This window comes from Sphaerodactylus townsendi, linkage group LG02 (genome assembly GCF_021028975.2).
Source record: "Sphaerodactylus townsendi isolate TG3544 linkage group LG02, MPM_Stown_v2.3, whole genome shotgun sequence".
NCBI lineage: Eukaryota > Metazoa > Chordata > Lepidosauria > Squamata > Sphaerodactylidae > Sphaerodactylus > Sphaerodactylus townsendi.
Genome location: NC_059426.1, coordinates 159,465,974 through 159,471,973, shown reverse-complemented (window position 1 = coordinate 159,471,973; position 6,000 = coordinate 159,465,974).

Here is a 6,000-nt window from a genome sequence, read left to right as displayed (position 1 = left end):
TGCCTGCTAGGCAACTTGCATAGGAGAGCAGCATTGTGCTCAAATCTGTAAGCGCCAGTGTGGTGGGATTTCTGTTCTTCTTGCTTGCACGAAAGCAATAGCCATTTGGATTCCCCACGGGACCATTATTGTACATTTTATTGTGCAGAAACAAAAGCAATCCTGTCCGTTCCCATTATTTGGAGACCTTCTAAGTGAAAATGCCCAGGCCTTGATATTAATGTTATTTGTTCCATTTTTTAAAAATCCAAGAAGGGACCATTACAATCAAATACGAACATCATCCACTGCAATTATTATTCTAGATATCAACTTGCTTTTACTGCGTGCTGTTCTGTCTGCCTTGGCAATTCCACTATACCTTGTCTAGTTTGCACCATCTACTATTTCAGTAATGCTAGTTCCACTGTATTCTTCATTGGGTATCATATGCTGCATGACTGCATTTTTTAAAATTCTGTAATCTCCCCTGAGCCTCACTACCCCAAGAAGCTCAGTAGTATAAATCTCTCCCCTCTTCAATTTTACCTGTGTTGGCCTGAAAGAAATGACTGTCTTAAATCAAATCAATGAGATTTACACCAAAGTGTGCATTTGAACCTGCGCTTCTTTCTCCCAACATTCTAACCATTGCGACCCACACCAATTTTTGCAATATTTGTGTAAATGGTGCAAAATGAGTTGGATAGCAAGTCAAGGAGCAGTGGCTTGTGAGGGCCCCTCATGTTGTTGAATTCATTACCTTTGATTCAAAATAACCGCATTACACTTCATGGACTTTGCAAAATTATTGGCATGTTCATGGTTGCTCAATAACTTGGCCCTGATTAATGGCAGTAGGGGGTTGTCCTCTTAAATTCAGTGGAGGTGATACCTTTGATGCTACATTACACGGCCATAAAAAGTTAGTGTGGCTGGCCCCTTAAAACGCCTTCTGTTCACAGCTTGATAAAGGCTTCTCTGGACAAATGTCACTGTCATTTGTTATTGATTGTTAACAGTTCTTATTTTGCTGTCACAAATTCGACCCCCCAAGAAATTCCCTCTAAGACAAGGCTTCGTTTTGTTAGTTTGTTGGTCAGTTGTTACACCCAAGATCTGGAAAGGTAGAAACAGGATGTGGGTATATATTATAAGCACACTTCATTCTCATTATAATTCCTTTGGTTTCCATGATATGACTCCTCTTAAGGAATGAGCCCCAAACATACTTAGAATAACCACATTAACAAGGGAGGCATACCATAAATTTCTCGGATTGTATCTATTCTCTTCATTTAATGTATATGCCACCTTTCCTCCCAATGGGGACCCAACGTGGCTCACACTGACCTCTGTTTTATCCTCAAAACATCTCCTGTGGAGTTGGTTAGATTGAAAGTGTGTGCCCGGCTCAAAGTCCCCCACCAAGTTTCCCTGGCAGTGTGGGAATTTGAACAAGGGTCTCCCAGGTCATAGGCCAGCTCTTCGACCACTATACCACACAGGCTTCAACATTTTGGAGTTGACGGTCAGTGGGCATGAGTTAATCCTTCTGTCTGCAGGATCTCCAGCTTTGTGTGTGGAAACCGACAAGATGTGTTTAGAGAAAACAGTTGGACAAAAGGAACACTTGTGCGCCAGATGGAAACAGATGCCTCCACCATTCCATCTCCAAATCCTTAAAATTATCTTCCCTCTGTTCTGTCTAAGAGAGGTATCTGTATGCTAGAGGGCAGCATAACTGACTGTTGGTTTTCTAGTCTATAGCCGTGGTCTAGTAGTTTTTGCCTGTTTAGGAGCAAAATCTACCAGACCGCAGCCTGGAAAACCCACAACAGCTGGTTGATTTTGGCCGTGAAAGCATTTGGCAACACAGTTCACTCTTAACCTGACTGTGAAGACAGAGTGGTGAAAGACACAATATTTGAAGAACCAGGACTTCTGCCGGGTTCTCAAGGATAAGTAGTCTCTGTTTGCAGGCCAAGGAGGATATTCCTTTATTGTTTGTACGAGAACTGCCAAGATTTGTTCCACTCCCTGATTTGAAAGTTCCTAAACTGTGAGAACCAGCCTCCGTGTCAAATTTGGGTCCCATCCAGGCTCATCTACAGCCTGCAAGAAGGAGCTGCCAGGGCAGAGCTTCAGCTCTTTATACCTGAGAAAACAAGCTTGATTGGTTGATAGGCAGACTAAAATCAGCAGGTGTTCCCTTGTGTTTCTTAATCCTTGGTGGCGGAAAGTGATATTGAGTCAGTTGACGTAGGGAGACCCCATGGGGTTTTCAAGGCAAGAGATGAACAGGGGTGGTTTTCCATTGTGTAATAACTCTAGGCCCCTTCCACACATGCAGAATAATGCACTTTGAATCCACTTTCAGTGCACTTCTTAGTTGTGCGGAACAGCAAAATCCACTTGCAAACAATTGTGGAAGTGGGTTGAAAGTGCATTGTTCTGCATGTGCAGAAAGGGCCCTAGTCTTCCTTAGTGATCTCCCATCCACATATTAACCAGAACTGACTGGTCAGGGCCCCTTGATCTTTTTGGCCATCTTCAGTGATAGTGCTGTAGTTTTCCAGTTCTCTTTCCAAGCTGCTCTGGTAGTGCAGAATTTGAAGTGCCTGGCCTGGACCCTATTGCTGGATCCCTTGATTTGCGACCTCTGATCCTGGATAGTGCAGTGGGGTGCGGGAATCTCTCTTTTCCAGCCTGAATCGCAACTTTGGTGGAGAGGTTGTTTAGAATCTCTCCAAGTCCCTCCTTTGGAGAAGAAATACAAACTGAATCTGGCCTGATATCCCTAAGTTCAGGCCTCACCTTGAGACAAGAATCTTGACAAAGCTATTCAATACTTGAGGTGGATATCAGATATCATCAATACTAGAAGATCTTAGGGATTCTATCAAACCTGACTGATTTCTTGAGGACCTGGGAACAGCCACCGTCAGCGACAGAGTAGTGGGAAGCCTTGTTTTCTTAATTTATAACCCACCTTTCTCACTGGGACTGAAGATATAGACCATAACGTTTTATAACAGTAACATTTTTCTTTGTCTAGTGCTCTCACTCAAGGTCCATAATGTGTTACTAGGAAAGAACTTTCTCCTCACATGGTTGCATAAACATGGAAGTGCTTCCTTCAAGGGGTCACTTCAGCTAGAGTAGGATTCCTTGGAAAACCCATGGCGAAAGTTCTACAAGGCGCATTCCGACATCTGCACTCAGTGCAAGGGTTCTGTGACCTTGATCCACCTACGATGGGGCAGCTGTTTCTCAATGGAGCACCTCCTGAGTTCTTCTGAAGCACCTCCTACTCAAATGAGGACGCTAAGCCTGTCACTTTGCTTTTGGGAAACAGCTGTTCTGTGGAAGAAGCTAATCAGCACCAGGAAACCTATTGGCAGACATCATGGCACCCATGAGCATCACATTGGAGATCATTAGCATATGAAACGAGGACTGATAAAAACACAGAGCGAAACTTGTGCTTGGAAGGTGCAGCCTGATTCTGATTATGGTTTCCTACTTAAGCAGATTGCCAATCCTGTCAGAGTTGTGTATAGAAAGGAATGATATCTGCTCAGAGGCATGGGTGCAGCCCAGGGATGAAGATTTCCAGGTAAAGGCCCTTAGTTTGCCCTGGGCCACCTGGGGAGTGCAGGATACAGCCTTCAATACCGTAAGTGAAAACATACATATTCTCAGACGTTAGATCAGGGGTCCCCAAACTACGGCCCGGGGGCCAAATGTGGCCCCCTGAAGGCATTTATCTGGCCCGCCAGGCATGGCGGCGATGGCTCCATTCATGTGCAGTGGGGGCTCGAAGGAGAGGAGGAACCGGCCCCAACGGCTGTTGATTGCAGTTACATGATGGCACCCCCAAATCTCCATGAATTTTCTGGCCCAGAGGTTGGAAAATTGCTTACATGTGGCAACGCCTTGCTCCGCCCTTCCCTCTACCGGGCTACTCCCCATGTGTTGCTCTCAGAGAAACTTTCTGTTCCGCCTCCCACTCCCACATTTGGCATCCAGCCAGGCTGGCCGAATCGCCTTCGGCTTCGCTGCTTCAGGGAGGGGAAAAAGAACCCCAGGGAAGATACCTGATCCTGGGTTAGATGGAATGCTTCATTGGGAAAGTTCTGCTTTTTTTTTTTTTTACAGGGGAAGGTATTCCACAGCCTCCCCAACAATATTTGGAACCCACTCTGTACTTGACATACTTTGGTCACTGTTCTAAAAATAGACCATGACAGAAAGGCTGAAAGGTGAAATCAAACATTTTACAATCATTTGTGCATAGGAATTTGTTCATAGTTTTTTTTAGTCCAGCCCTCCAACAGTCTGAGGGACAGTGAACTGGCCCCCTGTTTAAAAAGTTTGGGGACTTCTGCGTTAGATAATGGTGGTAGAAAGCTCCATCAAGTCACAGCCAACTGTTGGGAGACCCCATAGGTTTCTCAAGGGAAGAGATTAACAGAGGTGGTTTTCCATTGCCTGCCTATGTGTAACACCCATGGTCTTCCTTGGTGGTCTCCCATCCTTGGTGGTCTCCCATCCAAATACTAACCAGGGTCTACACAGCTCAGTTTCTGAGATCAGACTACCCTGGTCAGGGCAGTTAGGTGAAAGGACAAGAAAACTAAAGCATGAAGAAATCAACAGCCTGATTTTGTGCAAGTTTATGGAGAAGTAAATTTAACAGAGTTCAAGGGAACACGTAGCAAATAAACCTACATAGGAATACACAGTGGATGGCAACACAGCAGGGCCACCCATGGGCAAAGCAATATCGATTGGAGGGGGGGGGGGCAACTCACAGGTATGCAGGAAAAAATATGACTTTCCAAATTAAGCAAATGAAAGAGAGGATAATTAAGAGGGACTGATGAGGCATGTGCGCCAGATGAAATAGAATGCTGAAGGCAAGTTAACATCTGTGAAAAGGGAAGAAAGGATGATTGAGGGGTGAGAGTAGGTGGGGTGAAATGTCTGAGAGCTTCAAGAATCCTGGAAGCAGAGAAGATCTTGGGGGATCACAATTTCCAAAATGTCCTCTCCTTCTCCTGTAGTTTTTCACATACCCCCCTCCCCTGGTGTAAAAAGCATTTCAAGATCTAGTCATTCTTCAAAACTTCTTGTGGCATTGTGACAGTCTGCTCATATTAGCAGAGTTATTTGGGTCGAGTCTGTTTCATTTATGGAACAACTCTCTCTAGTGCTGACATAGATTTTTGACATTAACCAGACATACCACTAGCCCTTGAGATCTTGCACAAAACTGAATCCTACCCAGACATTGGCTAGGTTTAGTGGGTGCTGCTGGACAAGACGCTATACTTTTCCCCCACCTACCCCAGCAAACGTGTTCAGGATCGCAGCCTTAACATCTCAATGTTAAGATGCTCAGAGGCACCTAGCTCGGAAGCAGGTTTTCTACCGGTGGCTTCTGTCCTTGGTTGAGCTGGGCCCAAGGAGGCAGGCATTTACCTGGCCAAGACCTATCAAGTACAAGGCACTGTACTTTTCCTGCTCTGTAACTCTAATATGCTGCAATTGCCGCTTCTGCCTTGTGCGAGATTCCCCCCTTCCTTATTTTGGCCTGCCCAAATACTTCTTGTTCCCTGGGACAAACCCCGAAAGACATGCATGCAAGCAGCACAATATAGCCAATCACGCGTTCTCCGGCCTCAAAATGGAGCTCCCTGAGAAACAGGAAAAAACGGGGGAAAGGAACGTGCGTACAGGAGAGGGAAAACAGCGCAGTAACCATGGGAAGCGATGGCTGACGGCACTGGCAGTCAATTGCACGCGAAGCCCGCGCTTGCAAAAAAAAGAAAAACTGAGCTCAGAGGAGCGGATCAGAGGCGACTTTTGGCGCAAGGCAGGCGAAAGCAGAAGCGCGCCAGGAGAAGCCCTCCGCCTCTCCTTCTGAGTGGGAAGCGCGCGCGTCCCCTTTAAGAGCAGGGAGGCCGCAGACATCTACCTTTTCCCTTTGTACCTGCTGCCTTTTTTTTCTTCTTT